Source organism: Eptatretus burgeri, chromosome 1, assembly GCF_056783735.1.
Source record: "Eptatretus burgeri isolate ZD-2024b chromosome 1, Ebu_testis_v1, whole genome shotgun sequence".
Taxonomy (NCBI): domain Eukaryota; kingdom Metazoa; phylum Chordata; class Myxini; order Myxiniformes; family Myxinidae; genus Eptatretus; species Eptatretus burgeri.
In genome coordinates this window covers 52,675,033-52,697,870 of record NC_140961.1, presented here as the reverse complement: position 1 = coordinate 52,697,870, position 22,838 = coordinate 52,675,033, and the positions used below count along the sequence as shown (strand labels likewise).

The following is a 22,838-nucleotide window of genomic DNA, read 5'->3' as shown; positions in this document are numbered from 1 at the left end:
TTCGAGTGGACATGAGCCCCAGGCAGGGGGTGGAAAACCCCCGTTTAGGCGGCACAGGAAGTACGAGTTAGGGGGATGGGTTAGCGATAGTTCGACCGGCTTCATGGGGCAGGGACAAGGCCTCATTGAGCCCGTGGAATGGATTAGTTAGAGGGATTTCAGTTTAGATTTAGGAAATGGGAATTGTTGGATTTTTGGAGACATGGACAGACTGGAAATGTGTAGTGGGGACGTAGCTTAGCTACGTAGAGTAAATGGAACGTGCATGACTTTTAAGGGATGACGAGGGAGCACGAGTTAGTCAGGGGATTTAATTAGGAAGGATGGCAGTATAGAGTGTTGGTGCGAGTTGTGAAATGGAAAGTGTGTGAGGAATGAGTGTGGGACAGCGGGCCGAAGTGTGTGAGTGGAGCGAATGTGGTACGCATGGTGCGATGACCGATTGGGGGAGGAGTGATTCCCACCCAAGTGACCCCGTGGTTAGTTTAATGTTAGTTAGTGGGTTATTCAAATTTATTAAAAGGAGGTCGTTTTGTTGGTGTCGAGAGAAGGCACGAAACCCGTTTGGAGGGGTGCAAGAGTTCATGGACCGGCTGGGAGCGTGGCTGTGGAAAGGTGAGTTTTGTTTAGTGGGCACCCCGGGCACCGGACGAGTCGGCCAGAGTAGGCCAAGGGCCCAAAAGGGGCCGGGATAGTGTAGTGGGCACGGGCGACCCATCGGAAACGGGACCCGGAGCGCCAGAATGCCACGTGGGCATTGGAGGGGGGCAATACCAGAGAGGGCAACCCCCCGCGTTGTAGGGAGCAGCGAGGCTCGGAGGCAGCCTGCGGGCCTGGGGGTGCCAAGGTTAGAGTTCGGCAGAGGGGGAGTTCCTGCCAGTTGAGCCACGCTGCCCAGCCAGGAAATTGTGCGAGGGCACCAATGAAAATTTGAGGGCAAGGCCCAAATTTATAATTGACACCAACACAGACGACGGGAATCATGGTTTTTAGAACCGATAGTTTAAAAGTGCGAGGCGTTTTTGGAAAGCCCCAGGGTAGTTTCAGGTGTAATAAATGTTAGGGTAGTCAGGAGATGTACCCCTTCGCACCATCCATCCTTTCGCTCGTTGTAGGCCGCAGGACCCACCTTGGTAGATCGCTGAACTCCGAGGAGGCCATTCTGAGGCTTCATTGGGCCTCGAGACAAGACGAGTCTCTCCCTATTCCCCTCCAGAGAGGGAACGTAGGGGTTGGGAGTAGGCTCGGATAACAGGATAGGTTAGCCAGAGAAAGACTATAAAGGGGGTGAGGGAAGACAATTATAAAAGGGAAATAAAAATAATAAAAATAAAGAGGGGATAAATTTTGTTGTGTTGCAAATTAAGGGAGTGGGTATGGACAGCGACAGGCAAAGGCGATAGAGTGAGGGGGGGGGGGAGACAGTAGGCTCGGTCCGAGCCCGCCTTCAGAGCGGCCGGCACCACCGCACTCCCTCCGGACCTGATGGAACCACACCAGAGGCCGGCCAGCTTCACCTGCCGGCCTGTTGTGCTGCAGCCGCCTGTTCTGCATGGACTTCCCGAGCCATGCCTCGTTTGCCTGCCTCTGCCATGACCCCAAGCATCGCCCTCGTTTCCGTTTGCCCCTGCGTCCATCCATCACCATGTGCACCAGGACCATCCAGTTTTGCAAGGACTGCCCTGCAGGTAGCCCATGCATCCATTATGCTCATTTGTGTTTTGCGACCATCTCCATCCATTCCCCTGCATCAATAGACCTTGAAACGACTTTTACCTTTTCCCCTTCACAGATCATAGGTCCTGGGCCATGGTTAATAATGGATAAGTTGAGTGAAAATTGTAAATACGTGGAACCTCACCTGCATGTTTGTTTTAGCGCCGGCAATTTTAGTTAAATTGTCCAAATGAGTCTGAGAGTTTGTTTAGGTAGTTACGCAGTGCATTAGGTTATTTATTTTTGGGACACGTATAAAGAAATGTCGCACTTAGGGATCCAAAGGTAGAACGTACGAGGGGAAAACTTACACATGCTGGTCACACAAAAATTTTACGACTCGGGACGAGTCTGTAAAAAGGGGAGGGGGTGGTAGCGTTACGAATTTGGAATTCGATTGCACACAACATACAGGTTCCTTTCGGCAGCTTTGTCGGTAAGTGCTTGTTCCCGAGATAGCTCACCTTTCATTGTTTAAATGTTCAGAAATCGATTAGTTGCGCTGCGGATCAATTTAAGAGTTAAGGATTGAAACAATGGAGACGTCCTTCCCCCCCCTCTTCTGCGAAGAGGAGGAAGAACCCTGCCGTCCTGTGACATGATGTCAACAACTCTCTCCCACCCATGGTTGAGCGGGGGATGGAGCATGAAGTCACGAGTCACGAGCGGGAGAAGGATAAGAGGAGATCTTTTCTTTGTTCGTGTGTGGAGTTGGAGAAGGGAGTTGAGGGGTCGTTCAGCAGACCGTCGGGTCCTGCTTGGCTTGGGTTAGGGTTGAGGCCTTCGGAAGCTTTTTGCTTCGGCTGGCTCAGTGAGCTTCGGCTGCGGCCTGGCTCGGGAGGAGGCTTTTTGCTTTGGTGGTTCAGTTGGCATTCGGCTTCTGTTTGGCTTGGGAGAGCTTTTTGCTTCGAGCTGCTTTGTTTGGAAGAGAGTTGAGCTGGTCGCTCGGGTCGAGCTGCGAGTGGTGGCTTCTTCTTCTTGGTTCGTGGAGCTCTTTGTTCTCCATTTTGGTTCCTGGCTTGGTGCGACTCAGACCACTTCTTGGAGGTGGTTCCTCGGGGAAGCGACGCATCGACGGGAAGGATCGGCGCATCATCTCACCAGCACGTGTTGAGAAGCGTGGAAGGATTCGCGGGAGCTCGGGAAGGATTGCGGCTCACGGCGATTGGATCCAGCTCGCTCTCGCTGGAGCTCGGTTCCGAACAAAGTGAAGACAACATGAGGTGGAGAGGTTTGAGATAGGTTCTGGGTTTCAGCTCACCTGTCCTCCGAGCTGGAGCCCGTTATTAAAGGCCTCTGCCACCATTTCTTGGGTGTGTGTGTGCGCGTACGTGTGTCCGTCGAATAAGTAGGAAATTGTTATGTGCTTTGTGTGCTGGAAACGTTTGCATTGCATTTCGTATAGACGGTTGTAGTTTTTGTTGCTTGTATAATTGCATACGTGTTTTGCCTTGTTTAATTGCATACGTGCTTTATTATAAATGTCCTTGTGTGAATGTAAACCTGTTTGTTCCGTCCTCTTCCCTTAATTGAACTGCTATCTTGCACTTGGAATATAGTTGGTTTTTAAATAGCCGGTAAAGTGATCGGGTCCAACAGGACTGCGTGATGATACCCTGCTCGGTTATCCCAAAAGGAAGCGAGCTGCTTAAGCCGCTTGTTTCCAAGCAGTCTCGTTGAGGTACAATCTCTCGGTAACCTACCCGCGCGAATAATTCGGTAAATCTTAGATTTGGCGATCGGACCCTGCAGCGCGGGTAGAGTACGGACAAGGATGCGGTGTGGTTAAAAACACACCCGTGGCTGGTTTCCGGCGTTGATCCGGAAAGCCGTGACTGGATTGTCCGTTCGGTGGGCGAAGCGACCGCTATTGGTTAGACACGGTCGTTTGCACGCTGACGGGCGGGAAATCTATAACAATATTCCACTACTTCAATGAGGTCATGAATAAATATGTAACAACGATATAACAATTTGTCCTTTTGCTTTGAAGAAAGGGGATAAAAAGGGACTGGAGGGTGTTGTGTGTGGTTGAGAACTTTGAAATAGTCTTCAAGCCACCTCACCACCCAATCTTATGGCCGCCATCTTGGTGCTCACTGCTAATGTGAAGGTAAAGACGGCTTAGGCATCCGCGTCCTTAGTTGGTATCTTAGTTAGTTGGTGATGTATCTAAAGTTCTACAATACAAGATGGATGTATTATTAGTTGGTGATGTATTTATTTACAAGACAGATGATCATGATGTGTGGGGAGGTTGTCTGAAGGCTTTGAGTGGGAAGAGGATTGATGGCTTAAGGTTGAGAGGGGGTAGGTGTGGACTTGGTTTTGCGAGGTGGATGTTGAGGACTTGGGGTGTGTGTGTGTGTGTGTGTGTGTGTGTGTGTGTGTGTGTGTGTGTGTGTGTGTGTGTGTGTGTGTGTGTGTGTGTGTGTGTGTGTGTGTGTGTGTGTGTGTGTGTGTGTGTGTGTGTGTGTGTGTGTGTGTGTGTGTGTGTGTGTGTGTGTGTGTGTGTGTGTGTGTGTGTGTGTGTGTGTGTGTGTGTGTGTGTGTGTGTGTGTGTGTGTGTGTGTGTGTGTGTGTGTGTGTGTGTGTGTGTGCAACACGAGGCTCCACAGCACGAACCAGCGAACCGATTGATGAAACTTTGCCAACATGTGCACGTTTGAATTTCGTTGCCTCGCAACCACCCATTGCTGTGCAGCGGCCGAAAAACCGTGTACAGTATTTTCAATATTGTCCTTCAGTTTTGAATGTAGAGAAACGAGACTTTGGAATGAAACACTGAGACATTTAGAAACTTTTACTCGAGCCGATTTTTGATTGAGGTTTTATTTTTCAAATGGTAGTCCTTCAAAAATCAGGTGTCCATTTACAGTCATTTTTTTATGAGGGGATAAGGAAAGTGGGCGGAGCTTAGGGAAAGTGGACGTGGTTGATGAAAAGTGAGTGGCGTAGGAAAGTGAGCATGGCTTATGAAAAATATTGTGGCTCAGAAGGTGTGGTCAAACAAGAGCATTGAGGTGCGTGCGTGCGTGCGTGCGTGCGTGCGTGCAACGCGACGCTCCAAAGCACAAACCAGATTATTTTTCAAATGGTAGTCCTTCAAAAATAGGGCGTCTCCACAGTCATTTTTTATGAGGAGTGCCAGTTGGCAAAATACGCAATAGGAAAAATCTTGCCAGGCAGAGGAACAATTTTATGTGAACCAATACGTCTTGGCAATGAATCTTCGTCGGTGGATCGGTCAGAATGAAAAGCATCGTATCTAGCGCTTCGATCCTCGCGAATCACTCGTCACCTACCGGCTTGCACGTCACATTTTTCATTCCGTGGAATTTCCACACGTCCCTGCTAGTTTTACATATTCTTCGAGGATAATATAAGCAATTAGAATGATAAGACAATAAAAGCCAGAATGGACGACCACGATACAACCATAGAATAAATTAGGTGAGCATGAAGAAATGAAAATGTGAAAGTCAATGAACTGTCGATAAAAATTGATCACAGAGTTGAGTGTAAGATGTATGCAAAGTTTGGGAGTGTTAAATGCAGAGATTGCAAGTGTGAAGACTCTTGTGGGTACTGCCAGTCAGGGATGACATGACAAAAAGGAATGATAAAACTAATGATAAAGCAGGCAGTAAAGAATGATGGATAAACTGCATGGAATAGAAATTGGAAAAAGGAACATATAAATTTAAACACAATCAAACAAGAATGGTACTCAGGAGAGCGCAAACCTCCGGCAAGCTTAATAGTTTACGTTTTGTATCCCACTGATAGGCTGGATTTGTATCCGGACCTGAATCAAAATCTAATCTGCTTGTTCTTGTCATCTTTAACAAACTCATCCAGCTAGTATGGTCATAACTCGTCCACACCTTTTTGAAATATCATGCTATATGTCATTTTTGGTGCCATCTTTCAATGATTATTGTTGTTTCGTATGCAGCCTGTGGATGTAGGTTGTATCATTTTCTGGAAGCGTGGCACTGTGCTGCTGATGCAGTGTTCCTGTTACCAGTAAGATTGTACTCATTTTGCAGACCCCGGAAGGATGACAGGCCGAATCAACCCATCTGGTGTTATTTCAATGGGAATGACAGGGGTTCTAACTCAAGACCCAAAGTCCAAGACCTTTTCTCGCCACCTTAACCGTGAAGCAAACACCAAGCTAATTCTCTCAATGGTGAAGATTCACATCCAGATCCAAAACTTCACCAAAATTGAATCGATTAGTCCTTGTCAAACACTCAATCTGTCCACCAAGTTTTGTCGGAATCCATCCATAACTTTTTGAGATAGCCTGCTCACAAACAAACACACGGCCAGAAACTAGAAATCACTCGTAGAACGACACTTGGCAAAATGTTGTTGTTAGTCTTTCGGCTGCTCCCGTTAGGGGTCGCCACAGCGGATCATCCATTATGATCCGCATACTGACTTGGCATAGGTTTTATGCCGGATGCCCTTCCTGACGCAACCCTGGTCGCCTCTTACGACACAGGGATATGGATTGGGTTTCGCCACGATTCCGGGCTGCCCTACACCCTCTCATAGCGCGGCCCAGCATAGAGCTCCCATCCTCAAGCGATCCTCCAACCCAAGCATCCGAATTACAGGCGCACGCCACTACGCCCGGTCAAGGGGGGAGGAGGAGGAGGAGGAGGAGGAGGAGGAGGAGGAGGAGGAGGAGGAGGAGGAGGAGGAGGAGGAGGAGGAGGAGGAGGAGGAGGAGGAGGAGGAGGAGGAGGAGAGATTAACTCTTCTTTACTCGCAGGCAATGGCCTCTGGTCCAATCAGTCTATTCTGTTGAATAATTCATCTGCACTTTTTATATATATATATATATATATATATATATATATATATATATATATATATATATATATATATATATATACATATACATATACACACACACCTTTCATTATCTTCAACATCTCTATCATATCTCCTCATAACTACCTTCCTTCTAGTGTATAAAGCCCTGTCTCCTTCAACCGCTCCTCATTGTTGAGTCAAGCTTGGCCCAAAATAAATCTAGTAGCCTTGCGTTAAACCCTCTCAAAGGCATCTCTGTCCTTCCTGAATTGTGATGACCAAAACTGCACACAATATTCTAGATGTGGCCCTCACTAAATTCCTGTACAAAGTGAACACCATCTCTTTCGATTTACAATTGATCCCCCTCCGAATACAGCCTAAAACCCTATTTGCTCTACCTCGAGCTGCCTGGCACTGTGCTGCCTGCTTACCTCCCATATGTATTACCACCCCTAGAGCTTTCTCCTATGTGACACGCTAAAAAAATTACCCCTTGCTTCCTGTAATTACTATTTTCATTGTTCTTTCCCATCCTGAGCACCTTACACTTGCTGAGGTTAAATTACATCTGCCAGTCTTTTACCCAATATATACAAGTGTCAATACTTTCCTGAATCTGATCACCACCCCCTCTGCAATCCACCTTACCTCTTAGCTTTGTGCCATTTGCAAATTTGGGAAGCCTACTCTTTACCCCATTTTCCAAATCGTTAATGTAAATAATGAATAGTAATGCAATAGTACTACACCTCATTGGAATGTACTTGCTCTGCACTTTACACATTTGGTCCTAAAATGTTTCCCATTACTCTGATGCTGATTGTCCTGTTAGAATCTCCAAATCTAAATCACCCAATTCTCCCCTCATACCCTCAAAGTTTGCCTTCCTGAAATCTAATAGCCTTACCCTACTATCCTGAACTATAACCGTTAACAGAATCTTTGCACACACAATGTTCTGGTCACTTGCTCCTAAATGCTCCACGATCTCCACCTCCTCCATGTTGGGATTGTTACTTAAAAGGAGGTCTAACACTGCACCCTTCCTCGTGGGATTATCTACAAACTGGGTTAAAAAGCAATCCTGGACTAAAACTAGGAAGTACTCATCCGCTCTGCCATTTCCCTGTTCCTGGACCCAATCTATCCCTGGCAAGTTAAAATCCCCCATAATCAATACTCTTCCATTCCCACATGCCCTTTTGAATTATTCATGTACTACTCCTTCCACCTCTTCCTTCCCACACAGGGCCCTAGAAAAAGCATCCTACCAGTATCTTACTGTTTCTACAATCTCGAATCGCTACCCATACAGAATCTATTCCCTCCTTCATGTCACCCCTTTCTCTTGATGCAATGCTGTCCTTTACCCAGATTGCTACTCCTCCTCCTCCTATTACACCGATACACCTTGTAGCCTTCTAATCCTATCCTCCAGTTACTCTCCTCCTTAAACCATGTCTCACTCACTGCAACTATATTGTAGTACTAGTATACCAATAATAAACGTTATGAATAAACGAACAAACAAACAAAAAATTGCTCTGCTGGATAGAACTTGAATTCATCAATTTTAATTCCCCCCATCTCCGAATGTCAAAAAATTCCAGCATTCGGATCCACATCCAGATCCTGACCAAAACATGTGGTTTTGCTGCACTGGGCTGGTCACCAACATACACAAAATATTTCAGAACGATTGCTTAAAAATTGGACAAAAATCGTGTGACAGACAGAGAAGACAGATGTCATGCAGAGCGTGATACTTGCAAAATCGCTAAAACTTCAATTCATTGACCAAATATGCAAATCCTCTTCAAATTTCAAATCAATCGGATGAAAAAGGACTTTATAAATTCCGCTCAAGTTGTTGACCTTCAGGTCTGTGTTTTTTAATTAATAAATATTTTTTGTATCAGATGTTTCACTGAAGCACGAAAAGCAACTAGTCGGGTGCGTGCGTGTGTGTCGGTGCGCATGTGTTGGAATGAGCATTTTCTCAATATTCATAAATGAATTTTCTGGCTTTACAAGTCAAAATGTATTTGCACAAGATTTCTGCTTAACAAAAAATAAATTTGCAGATGATTTCCTGGGTAATAAAACATCTTTTCCTTGTTCAACACAAACGTTAGAAACCCATTAAACCTGAATGAACTTTTGAGCATGTTGTGAATTGAACATTTCTCATTAAAAGCTTTCTTTAAACAAATTTGTAGAGGCACGAAGAAAGGCCAAAAGCAATACAAATTACCGTTAAGGCAAAGTAGTAGGTGACCGTATCATTGCAATTTCCTCCTGTGCATCCGATCAATGTTCTGCTACATTGTGAACCTTTGTGTGCTGGAGGTCTATGTTGCAAAGCAACTGTGAGCACAGTCATAGGATTGGTTTTGGCATTCCATTAGCTATTCAAAGCTCGTGCAAAGAGTCTGCTCAGGCTCCAAGCACCCAAAGTCCTGGGACTGTTAAATTCACGAATCGCTCAACCAATGCCGTCAGTTGTTTGTCCTGGTGGGTGAGAGGAAAAAAGGAGTGCACAGGAGGGGCCTTTAGAGTCGATTCGGCCTATGGGGCCATGGCAGGCAGCAAACAATAGCACGAGGCTGGCTTGGGCATGGGATCTGCAAATAGGGCACCAAGGAGACCATGGTCCCCGTCTCAGCTATGCTGCAGTTTTTCGATCGTCCCAAGACCCAGACATCAAGCAAGCCTCTTGTCCTCCTGAGCGATGAAGCACCCCCACTCCTCTCCACTGGGAGAAAGGGGACCATGAATAATTTTTTTCACTCCTTTTCAGAACACAATGCATCTAATAAAGGGCAACTGCCTCTTTTTATGAGTATTGAAAATTTCTTTGTAGTTTTTGACAAAGTATTGGTTTTCAAGTCACCATCACAAGGCAAAAATAAAATAACCCATGAAATTCAAATACTCAGCACAATGCTATTATTGAGTCGAATGCCAGACAACATTTGACACTCAGCATGTGGTTTTCCTTTTACTTGTTTGTCATGAGTGCTCCGACCTCCTTTATCTGCTTTGCAGCCATTAACACTGGGCCACTAGCTCGAGCTTGCTCCCTAGGAATGCCTGCTATACCACCCAGCCAGACCAAAGGACACCACCAAAACCAACGATCGTAACCTCTCTCTTAGCCCCTTCACACTGCTTTTATCCAATCGTTAACCTTTTCAGCTCATGAATAGTCAAAAAACGGATTTGGATCGAATGCGTTTTTGCATTTCCTCTGCAAATGATGGATCTCGAGCACACATTCCAAGCAAATCATGGAGGAAATGTTACTGGAATCACAAGTTAAATTCCCATTCACTAGATATTTTCACCTTGTTTCATAATGTCCTTGTGATAATACATTGATGTCTAACTTTCAAATCTTTCATGTGATATACAGGATCTCAATAAAATGTATACAGACCTTGTATATCAAAAATTATATGGCATATAAAAAGACAAGCCGGTAGGTGACGAGGGATTCGCTTGGATTGAAGCGCTGGATACCATGCTTTTCATTCTGACCGATCCACCGCCGAAGATTCATTGCCAAGACGTATTGGTTCATACAATTGTTCCTCTGCCTGGCAAAATTTTTCCTATTGCATATTTTGCCAACTGGCACTCCTCATAAAAAAATGATGGCAAATAGACACCCTATTTTTGAAGCACTACCATTTCAAAAATAATCGGTTTGCGCTGTGGAGCCTCGCGTTGCAGACACACACACACACACACACACACACACACACACACACTTCTCTCAATGCTCTTGTTTGACCACACCTCCTGAGCCACACAATATTTTTCCTACACCACGCCCACTTTCCCTAAGCTCCGCCCACTTTCCTAAGCCCCTCATAAAAAAATTACAGTGAATCGACACCTGATTTTTGAAGGACCACCATTTGAAAAATAAAACCTCAATCAAAAATCGGCTCGAGTAAAATTTTCTAAATATCTCGAAATGTTTAATTCTGAAGTCTCGTTTCTCTACATTCAAAACTGAAGGACAAGTATTGAAAATACTGTACACGGTTTTTCGGCCGCTGCACAGCAACGGGTGGTTGCGAGGCAACGAAATTCAAACGCGCACATTCCCAGCACATATTGGCAAAGTTTCATCGAAATCGGTTCGCTGGTTCATGCTGTGGAGTCTCGCGTTGCGCGCGCATGCACAAAACCAGACAATAAGGGATATCTCGCATATTGTTACGAATTAGCGCCCACCGGCATGCGATCGACGCGGTTTTTTTTATTTTTATAGTAACCGCGTCACCCACCGGACGGACAATTCAGTCGTGACCTTCCGGAACAACGCCGGAACCCTGTCACGGGTGGGTTCTTAATCCCACCACGGCCTAGCCAATTTTCTACCCGCGCAAAATAGGGTCAATCACCGAATATCGATATACCTAAGTACTCGCGCGGGTAGCCTACCGGGAGACCGTACCTCGACGCATGTCGGCTTGGACACGAACCGCTCAAGCGGTCCGTTCCGTTCTTCAGTGATAACCGATAGGGTATTATCGCCCAACCTCGCCGGATCCGATTCTATTTACTGGGTGTTTAAAACCCAACGACTATTCTGCAGTGCAAGATGGTATTCCAATAGGGGAAAGAGGACGCAATGAACGGGGTACATTTATTTACTACGACACACGTATAAAGGAAATACTAAACACACATGCAGTAAGCAATGCAAACATGTATATAGGCAACGAAAGCACTACAACCGACTATAAGCAATTAATGTCCAGCACTTACACAGTTCTACTTATAGACGGCACTACCAACATTCATTCAAAAGAAAAGAAAAGACTCCCCTCAAAGACAAGGGAGTCAGACAGGGTCCATAGACCTTTATACCGTGGAGCCTTGGTGAGCAAATGGGCCCCACGAGACCGTTGCAGGTTACCTGCACCCTCGTGGTGCCTTGAAGGGTGAGTCGCGACGTCCGTCCCCACGGCAGCTAGGATAGCCGCGGCTGACTCGGGCCTTCCACGGGACCGGCGAACTCTCCGGCACTCTACACTAGGACGCGCAGGTTTGCACCACAGAGCTGGCAGAGCAGCGCCTCCAGTCTGCGTCCCTGGTGCCACGCACGGACTCCCCACCGAACGGGTCGTTCCACGGACCGCTTCTCCAGACAGGCCACCACGAGCCGAAGATCCCAACCAGGAAGAAGAAGCCACCAAAAGAAACCACACACACACACACACACACGACTTGGCTCCTGCACGCCCTTATATTCCTCCTGGCTTCTTGCTGCGCCCTCCTTCGAGCTCCTGTGGGAAGCTTCGAGAAAAGGGGCGTTGCCCATGTCCAACCCTCTCACCCCTACCCCCCCTTCCGATGCGAGGGAGGGCGAGGGAATCGTTACATGGCCCAGGCCTAGGGAGATTGATTCCCCCAAAAATGAGGCCGCTCCTTCACATGACCTTTGACCTCTGGCTCGAATCGCACTTCCCCCACACCAAAGCACAGGAAAAATCCATGTGCCACCGATGTTCCTTCTTGTTTTTCCCTCGCGTTATCGAAATCCCTTGTTCCTATTCCTCCGCAGAGACGGCCTTCATGAGCCGAGAGGGTTGTGATTCAATTTGTGAAGAAGGGGATCGGTAGTTGGCGTAGCAGGAAAGGCGGTTAGGTGATTGGCGTATTTGTGGTTTGTTGAGGGGCACGTGTGGTTGTTGTGGTGGGAGGACAGTGGGTCTGAAGCGGTTGTTTGAGAGTGATGTTGGTGGTGGGGTTGTGGTTGGTGGTTGTTGTGAAGCAGTTGATGAGTGATGGTGGTTGGTCCAAAAACGACTCCCTCAAACTTTTGTGAAATCGTAAAAAAAGAAGGAAAAAAAAAAAAAAAAAAAAAAAAAGCTTCCAGTCTGCACCTACCTCTCTCCCATGTGTACATCCCAAGGGTTGTTTTATTTATATATTAGGAAAAAAATTCAACTTCAATCACCAATATTACACAAAAGAAAGGTTTGCATTACGATTGGTGTAAATCATGACAACACAGCAACTCTCGTACAGCCATTATCCTCAGTTAAAACCAGCCTGTGTCTGTAAAATCACCGTCTGCTATTGGTTTCAATATATCACAATCATAAACCCAATATTACAATATAAAGTTCAATATTTGGTTTCATGATTGGGTTATTGCAAAAGTGAACCTATCATTGGTTGTTGGGCTTTACGAGATGGCATAGTGCTTCTCAAACCTTGATGTCACAAGTTGATGTCTTTCCAAGAACTGATCAGGAAGTCAGTGCTTAGCTTTAGAAATCATACAATTCTTATCAGGAAGTCAGTAGACTTCTTATGTAGGGATGGCCCCCAACACAACATAAACCTTCAAAAGAATTGACATAGATAGAACTTATAAACCGATAAATGACCTACCAGTCATCTGCAGAGACTTCCCCATCAAATAACAATTAAACCTTTGGGACATCATCACGAAACGAGAAAAATTAGACCCAAAAGTGCCCTTCCTATTATTTTCTGACAGACCAACTCAAAATTGATTGAAGCTACAAACTTGGTCGAAACATGGAATTGAGTGCATTTTATAGTGGGAAGGTGTAACCTGATCGAAATTTTAATAGCTTGACAAGTCTGAAGACGATGGTTCAAGAGCAGTATTTGAAGATGTAGATTGTTTCAGAAGTCAAGGATGAGAATGTGATAATGTTTGACCAAGTTATAAAAATGATCAACATGATGTGGTACGAGTGACAGGTTATAAGCTGCAAAATGTCGAAAACCCAGTTTCGTTCAACAACTTTAAAAATTTGACGTTTGCATAACCTTTAAAGGTCACAAAAGAATGTTGTGGACATTAAAATAAGGAAACAGGATACGTGCTATAGCTTATTGAAGTTAGTTCGGCGAAGAAGGTCGAAAACAAGGTTCGATTCCCACAACTTTGAAAATTTGACCTTTGCGACCTTTAAAGGTCAAAATGTCAAGGATTATGACCTTTGGTGCAAAACTTCCTCTGGAACATGATAACGTCATATCGGCTTTATGGCATTTCACACTCTCAGATTATCCATACTTTGATGAAATCAGCGTAAAAACAAACTTGAAGGGGGCGCCACGGGCAAGGTGTTCGAGATAGAGCAAAATGGTTTCAAGACTTGATGTGGGGAATGACCTCAAGATTATGCATAAAAAAATTGTCATCCGAGCTCTGAATGTTTGGGCGGTCGCATGATTTTTATGTCAAAATTCGAAATTTTCTAAGTTCGTGACATTGTGACTAAAATGAAAAAAAAAGACCTCCATGGGGCTATGCAGGTGCCATTGGGCTAACCAAATACCGAAACCTCTGCCAGATTCGACAACCCCCTCGGAGAAGATGGATTTTTATGTCAAAATCGCAATTTTCTAAGTTCGTGACCTTGGGACCAAAATGAAAAAGCGAGCTCCGTGGAGATATGCAGGTGCCATTGAGCTAACCAAATACCGAAACCCCTGCCAGATTCGACAAACCCCCTAAAAACACAATTCACAATTTTCTAAGTTCGTGACCTTGTGACCAAAATGAAAAGAAAAAAATAAATAAATAAATAAATAAAAACCGAGCTCTGTGGGGCTATGCAGGTGCCATTGGGCTAACCAAACACTGAAACCCCTGCCAGATTCGACAAACTCCCTAGGAGAAGATGCAAATTGAAATCGGCTACCCCCTAAAAACATGTTTTTTGGGGTGTGGCTCCGCCCATAATGGGCGAACCACACCCATTTTTAGGAAAACAACTAGATCATGATATAAACCTACCACCAAAATTATCAGGATCGGATCAAAACCCAGAGCTATGCTCGGGACAGACAGACAGACAGACAGACAGGCAGACAGACAATAACGAATCTAGTGGTCACTTGTATTTTTTGTGAACCAAAAGGATTCCACAAGAATTATGAAAAACTCCATTCCTTTGTAAAGCAAGAGGAAGGGAACAGAGGGGTGGGGAGGAACTCTGACTGTCAATCAGCCTACCCATGGCTGGAAGCCACATTTGTCCAAGGGCCAATCATGCCTAGATGGGTGTGGTTAATGGCAGAATATTTTCAGTGTTGTGTGTCGATAAAGTACATGCCATCAAAACATGTACGACCAATAATGTGTGTATATCTGTCAATAAAGTACGTACAAATAATACACATGCATTAACTATCGGAGAAGAGTGTTCATGATGGTTGTATCCCCCAACAGAGGTCAGAGGCCAAATCTTCCACACCTCTTCCCTGCTGCACGCATTCATCAAGGGATGCGCAGTCATGATCATAGCGCCGATCGGTCCCCATGAACCAGCTCATTCCCTCCACACTCCCCTCTCCCCCCAACCACAACATCTGGGTCACTCCCGGGAAGTTGATCGGATGTCTTTATGCTGCTGCCCTGTTCGTACAGGGCAGGCAAGGGGCCAATCAACACCAACACCAACACCAACACCAACACACACACACTTCTATAAAAGTACTGATGGACCCCAACATTCGTGGACCCTGCGTATTTGCGGCTCATAAAATGTGATCTGCTTCTGCATTCATGGCCGTGCTTCACATATTTGCGTTTTGTTTTCGTGGTCTGTCATGGGAGTATTCGCAGGTTTTTAATTTTTTTTGCAGCAAAGTAAATGCAAGTTATTGCTGGCACCCTGCAAAAAAACTAAGAAATTAAAAAATACTTGGTCTGAAACCAGGCCGACAATCTTGAGCAAGGTCAGAAGATTTGAGCCAAAATGTCTTGGAAGATGCCACAGGAAGGGAAGTAGTAGTGCTTTTGTTGGAATTATTGTCATGTCCCTTCAATGTCAACCTCTTTCCTCATGTGCAAATCCATGGTTAGAACTGCAGTAGACAAGGTAGAACATTTTAAAGAGAAAGCACCACCAAGACAGATAGGAGGATGAAGAGACAATTCTATTTTCCTAATTTACAAAAATAATCATAATCAGACAAGTAAAAGTAAAGTCTTGAGGGGAAATGCGACAGTGTCATTTGTTTTCCAAATTTCTTTAAAACCCTCGATGGTTCTGGAATATTGTGCCACCTTGAACTCCGAAGTTACTCGTGAACGTAATAAAGTTATTCAGCATGGAAAACTACATATATATATATATATATATTATATATATATATATATATATATATATATATATATATATATATATATATATATATATATATATATATATATATATATATATATATATATATATACATATATTGCAAGTTTTGCAGATGCCAAAATAAAGTTAACCAGTACATCCCGTGATCGACTCTCTTTACAGGGTGATGGAAAATATAGTGTTGGGGAAAAATGAAGCCAAAAGTGCAAGATTTTCAGGTTTTTCACCAGCATAAAAAAAATTGGTTGAAGACCCAGGCATTGCAGGTTTAGGTGTAAGATAGTTTCTGCTTGCAAGGTTGTTCATAGTAGTAGTAGTGATATTTGTGATTGTAGTCATAGTAGTAGTTCTAGTTGGAGTTCAAAGAGAAAGGCTTGAATAAAAGGAACAAAAAGATAGAATTTCATTCAGGAGAAAACAAAGACAAAAGAACAGTAGTTGGCATGAGATGGGTGTTAAACAGATGATTCACTATTTTCTTATTGATCAAAGAAGGGGAGAGGGGGATGTTGGTGGGTACCTGGCCTCCCCAGCCCCCTCTCCACATTCACCATAGAATTGAAAATTTAGCAAAGAGCTAGAATCGGTGAGCTGCATGTACATGGCAGAAAAGTCGATTTTACAACCAACGGAATTCTAATGTTTAACATCAAGGATTTAACACGACAAATCAAGGCAGCATTAAAGCACATTTCGGTATTGCTTGGTTTATGTTACATATACTGTTCATCGATTTCTGTGTTTCACGGCAGAGAAAGTTTTGACGACATTCCAAGCCAGCAACAAGTGAAAATCCAATACCATGGAAATGTCATTTGACACAGATTTTAATGTTGATACATCTTGTCAAGCTGGCAAGTTTCCATACTTCTCAGCAATAAATGTTCAAAAGGTAATTTTCCTTTTATTTTTGATTGCAATACCGTTTTGAAGGTCAAACAGAATTTCAGAGACCGTTATCCTAAAGACGCATCGGTAATGTGAATGCCTGAAGAGCGGCTGGTCGGTATCGAAATTCAAAAAAAAAAAAAAAAAAAAAAAAAAAAAATAAGTTTGCCTCGGGATGACAAGTCATGAGGCAGAGGCGATTTAAACTACACAGCATTTCCTTCAGCATCAAAAGCACATTTCCGAGATTCCACAAAGCCCAACCTCCCCTGGAAATGGCTTTCCTGGTTCCTCGCTGAATACTGATGAAAATACCGTGTCGCTATTCCCAGCTCTCCGTGACAGATGGTGGCGCAGAATTGCAGAAATGGATCAAAGGTTGACGAATGCAGACTCACGAAGAACGCAGACATTGCGCCTGCAATTTGAATGCTCTTTAAAAATGCTTAAGTCATCAGTTTAATATTTCCATTTGTGCAAATGGATAATTTGTTTCGATAGAATGTGAAAAGTCTCTGAAATAAAAAATTATATATGCAGATTTAAACAAAAATAAAATAAACCAATGTCACCCGCAGGGTGACCCGTATCTTGCCAAAAGGTGATCACGTGTGACTTCTTTAAGGTCACAATGAGGTGAACAGAGCTGCTATCCACCAGGAGCGACTCCTTGAGGAATATCTGCCTACGAGAGATTCCGATGAGAATAGTTCTACAGAGCAACCATGAAAAATATGCTTTTGCCTCATGTCACCAAATGACGTCATAACGTCTCACTACAAGCTTGACATATCTAGAAAGCACTCAGAGGTGTTCAATTTGAGGTACTACATGATATGGTTCCTAAAACTTGAAAATTTGACCTTGGGGTGAAATATGTTTGACCTGAGGCGCTAACCATGAAGGTCAAGGCCAATCGCCACCAAAAATTAATCAGCTGAGCGCCAGACCATGAACTATATTCCCATGAAGTTTGAAGACGATCCGATCAAAATTACTAAAAAAATAAGGGTTTCGTCGACTCCCCTGATTTGCGACAAAGTGACCTTGACCTTTGACCTTGACCTTCAAAATTTTATGCGCTGAAAGGGACCTCCTATAGGCCTCTGATATGCGAAGTTACAAAAATTTCCAATGATAACTGTGTCTGCAGAGTGATTTATGCATGATCACAGACCAAAAAATAAAAAAATAAAAATAAAAAACATATGAAGGTCAAGGCCAATCGCCACCAAAAATCAATCAGCTGAGCGCCAGACCATGAACTATGAAGACGATCCGATCAAAATTACTCAAAAAAAGGGTTTCGTGGACTCCCCTGATTTGCGCCAAAGTGACCTTGACCTTTGACCTTCAAAATTTTGTGCACTGAAAGGGACCTCTATAGGCCTCTGATATGCGAAGCAACAAAACTTTCCGATGATAACTGTGCTCTGCAGAATTTTTTTATACGTGATTACAGACAAACAAACAAACAAAAAAAAATAAAATAAAAACATACCTTGCAAAACTTCGTTTTGGCAAGATAATAAAAAAAAATAAACTCAGCCAAAACAAATGCATTGTGTTAAAGGCTGACGACAGCGCAGCCTTTAACCAATATATTGTATACCAATTCCCTTATTAAAAAAACTCCAATCCAGCAAGAGACCATTCGGTCCATCAAAATCTGCACTGATTGATTGTCAACTTATGGTTGTTTGTCCGTGATCTATCCTCTAAATGCTGAACATCAAAAAGGAAGCAACACCATTTTAAGGTGTTTGATACGTCTCAAAACGTTTAAACCGCCATTCCAGACTGAGCATATGCACCAATGGGTCGAGCTTATATACAAGTGCAAGTACGAGGAGGTCCAACAGGCTGGTGGAGGCAGCACACTTCCTTTTTCAGTTGTCAAATCTGGATTCTATTTTGAGCTGTCAAATTAGAAATTCCTGTCATCCTCAGTCGAAAATCAGGCCTGAGTGGCATGGCGTTTCATTACAGACTGGGGCCCAAAACGTTCCCTGGGCAGACCCCACAAGAAGTCGAAGCAATTGGGGCCATTAGAGTAATAACATTAGTTGTAGCAGTATGCAAGTGCAAGGAGTGAACATTTGTTCAAAAAAAAATTTTTTGAGCGATGTTGGTTTTGCGAGATCTATTGTTTCATGAAGTGTGGTTGTAGACAAGCATAGGTACGAGTACATAGCCTAATGTAAAAAATAAAAATAAAAAAATATAAAAAAAAATAGGAGCGTGCATCCTGAAGCTCACCTGGATCAGGAGCAACAGTCACTCAACAACCCCTTGGACCCCCTTCGACCCTGGGCAGACCCCACAAGAAATCGAAATTGTGTGGGTAGTTTCAGAGATGAGAGCAAATACATATTTTGGGGATGGAGGGGTCAAGAAAAAAACTCCTGTAGACACCAATATACCTTCATTAAGCACAAGATATGAAGCTTGTGGCCAGGTTTCATCAAAATCGTGTGTTTGGTTCAAGCAGTAATGACTGAAGTTTATGGCCTGACTGAGTGAGCGAGTCAGTCACTTTTACCTACGGACGCTGTTCGATCACATAAGCTCACCGCACGAAAGTCCAGGTGAGCTAAAATGTCAACAAACAATCCCTTCATTCTATATTTTTACTTTTATGCGAGGCCACGGACTTGCTGATTACCCATCCCAGCTTGAATGCCAACAACACGTGTATGATGACCACTAAGAATTGGTAAAGTGATTTACAATGGGATTAATTAAAGTATGTTTGGGATAGCCATGAATAGTTATACAAACAAAGATACTGTGAACCAATACGAAACATTGACGGTCAGTTTGAAACCTTTGTGGAAAAGATGACTGAAGTGGGGACATACTGCATTTTCTACAGGAAGGAGAAGGGAATTAAAAAAGTGGCGATTTGAGTTAGGAGATATAGAAATGTAAGGTCGGTTCAATTAATCATTAGAAATCATTTAATTAATTTTAGACTGTAGATTATACTTAATGGGATTTTATGGCCGCAGCCACCGTTGAAATGGATTTGATGGCCGCAGCCGGCCATCGTATTAATATAGCAACTGTTGAAATTGATAACCACTGCCAGCCATCGTATGAAAAAAAAAACACACCACACACCACACACACTGGGACCGTACTCTCTGCAGTGTGTAGGTGCTGCCTGAGCAGTCTCCTTAGGTATTGGACAATCATGGCACTCATTTTGCAGACCGCAAAAGGATGACAGGCAGAGTTAACCCCACCTGGAATTAAACAGCCGAGTGAGATTTGAACTCAGCATCCTAGGATCCCAAGCCCACGACGCGAACCATGAAGCCAACACCAGGCATGTGTAATTTTTATCGATTTCAGAATCGGATCCGACCAACGCATACAAAGAAACATTTAGGTCCTCAGACAGTTATTTCCCAAAATGCATGGCCAGGATAGACCCATTCCTACATCTGGTGGGATTCTAACTTTGATGCATTGAGAAGGGTAAAGAATAGATTCCCTTTCTTACGAGATGGCCTTTTCCTCTTTACGACAGATTCATGCACGCAAGATAGCCCAATGGAGGCTCGTCTACCCTTTCCATCAGAACACATTGGCTTGGAGGTGCACGATTTATTTACATCTTGGACTGACAGCACATTAGATTAAGCACACCGCAAGCTTTTCCTGAGCAGTTATTCCGACGAGCCGAAGCCCCGTCAGACGGATTCCGTTCATTCAACCACCCTCACCAGCTCACCCACACTCGAGGGACATGGACTGGACAGGGCGTGCTTGCCCCCGCCTACTCATCCCCCGCCCCTGCCCCATTCCCACCCACCTTCAATTTGCTTACCCCCACCCAAAAATTTAATTACCCCGGCCCCGCCTCTTCACTCCCCGACCCTCGTCTCTTGATTGCCCGCCCCCCCTGTCCACCCCCTCACACTCAACCCTGCCTAATTCACCCCAGCCCCCACCCCATTTCCCGCTTTCAATTTGCTTACCTTGCCCCCCGCCTCTTCACTCCCTGACCCCGTCTCTTCATCCCCAGCCTCAACGAAAAGTGTTTATTCTGCTTCAGAGTTGAAAGTTGACTATTGCCACTATGCGCGATGCACTCTTACAGGTACGAAGTCTCTTTCAGTCCAGGTCACAGTACCGAGAAAAACGTGACGTAACCACTAGGAGCACAAAATTGGTCCTTCAGTATTAATATATAGAAGATACAATGTTTGTTACATTTTTTTGTGTCAAATTCACATTCTGAGGTCGTCAGCATGTGCAGAAGAGGGTTTTACATTGCAGACGCTATTTTCGAGGAGTGGAATTACACCTCTCGGAATGACGATGATGTCATGACGTCCTGACGCCTCTCAGCAGTGACGTCACACGTCGCCATGTAAACGAATGGAAAACGAAAAGTGTTTATTCTGTTTGATTTGAAGGTTGACTATTGCCACTATGTGCGATGCACTCTTACAGGAACGAAGTCTCTTTCAGTCCAGGTCACAGTACTGAGAAAAATGTGACGCGACCGCAAGGAGCACAAAATTGGCCCTTCAGTATGAATATATAGATGGTCAAATACAACTGTGCATCATTTACCACACCCACCTCTTTCCATCGACATCCGACATCCGACACCCGACAGTAGGCCCCAATGCAGGCCTCGACAGTAGGCCCCAATGCAGGCCTCGACAGTAGGCCTCAGGCAGGCCCCAATATCGTTCGCAAGGTAGAGATACTGCAATAAGGGTTCGACAAAACACAACCTTCCGATAAAGATACTGCAGATGAAAACTCCAGCCACTCAGCGATGAACTCTTTTCAAAATGGCCACCATCTCCTTCTCTGCAACAACTTCCTGGTTCCCTTTCTGCCCCACAGCCAATCACAGGCTTTATTCCCGTGGGCTAAACCATTTGGTCAAACTCGGGGGGGGGAGTGTGTGAGAAGAAGAAGAGAAAAGATCGAGGAAAAGAAAGGTCACAGACCATAACAATACGAAATACAGATATTTACGATGCATATTAGGTTTTTGCCAAACACTTCAATTCATTACTGAGGGTTTTGTGAAAACTATCACCGTTATATTTCACGCAAAGAGAAGGGTAAAAGGAGCTGCAACCAGTCAAATGTTTTGCGGCTGAGGATTAACCACGGAGAAAGCTCCATTTCATCGCAGGGTGCTCTAAACCGTCCTTCATTGAGGTCAGGAATTTGGAGTTGGCCTCAGAATACCAGCACAAAAAAGACCCCCATGTTTTGGATAATACCAATCCACCAGCACACAAAGACCCCCATGTTTTGGATAATACCAATCCACCAGCACAAAAAGACCCCCATGTTTTGGATAATACCAATCCACCAGCACACAAAGACCCCCATGTTTTGGATAATACCAATCCACCAGCACAAAAAGACCCCCATGTTTTGGATAATACCAATCCACCAGCACAAAAAGACCCCCATGTTTTGGATAATACCAATCCACCAGCACACAAAGACCCCCATGTTTTGGATAATACCAATCCACCAGCACAAAAAGACCCCCATGTTTTGGATAATACCAATCCACCAGCACAAAAAGACCCCCATGTTTTGGATAATACCAATCCACCAGCACAAAAAAGACCCCCATGTTTTGGATAGTACCAATCCACCAGCACACAAAGACCCCCATGTTTTGGATAATACCAATCCACCAGCACAAAAAGACCCCCATGTTTTGGATAATACCAATCCACCAGCACACAAAGACCCCCATGTTTTGGATAATACCAATCCACCAGCACAAAAAGACCCCCATGTTTTGGATAATACCAATCCACCAGCACACAAAGACCCCCATGTTTTGGATAATACCAATCCACCAGCACAAAAAGACCCCCATGTTTTGGATAATACCAATCCACCAGCACACAAAGACCCCCATGTTTTGGATAATACCAATCCACCAGCACAAAAAGACCCCCATGTTTTGGATAATACCAATCCACCAGCACACAAATACCCCCATGTTTTGGATAATACCAATCCACCAGCACACAAAGACCCCCATGTTTTGGATAATACCAATCCACCAGCACACAAAGACCCCCATGTTTTGGATAATACCAATCCACCAGCACACAAAGACCCCCATGTTTTGGATAATACCAATCCATGGCACCTTAAAGATCCACAAGGACATATAAGGACTGGGATGTTGGTTGGCGTCATGTTCCCTTAAAAATAGATCACCATTCAACACCTTGCCTGAGA

General features: G+C 44.3%; 2 long non-coding RNA genes across 6 annotated transcripts in view; one reads left to right on the top strand and one right to left on the bottom strand.

The window, feature by feature from the left end:
* The window catches only part of LOC147034487 (uncharacterized), a 48,586-nt gene extending 31,381 nt beyond the window's left edge, over positions 1 to 17,205 (top strand). The window contains exons 4-5 of the long non-coding RNA XR_015058971.1: positions 16,457 to 16,596; positions 16,925 to 17,205. This is a non-coding gene — a long non-coding RNA (uncharacterized LOC147034487). The remainder of the gene's footprint in view (positions 1 to 16,456; positions 16,597 to 16,924) is intronic.
* LOC147034486 (uncharacterized) overlaps positions 1 to 21,476 on the bottom strand; it is a 131,434-nt gene extending 109,958 nt beyond the window's left edge. For all 5 annotated transcript variants that reach the window (XR_015058987.1, XR_015058980.1, XR_015058982.1 and 2 more), the window contains exon 1: positions 21,189 to 21,476. This is a non-coding gene — a long non-coding RNA (uncharacterized LOC147034486). The remainder of the gene's footprint in view (positions 1 to 21,188) is intronic.
* Between the last annotated feature and the right edge of the window lie 1,362 nt (positions 21,477 to 22,838).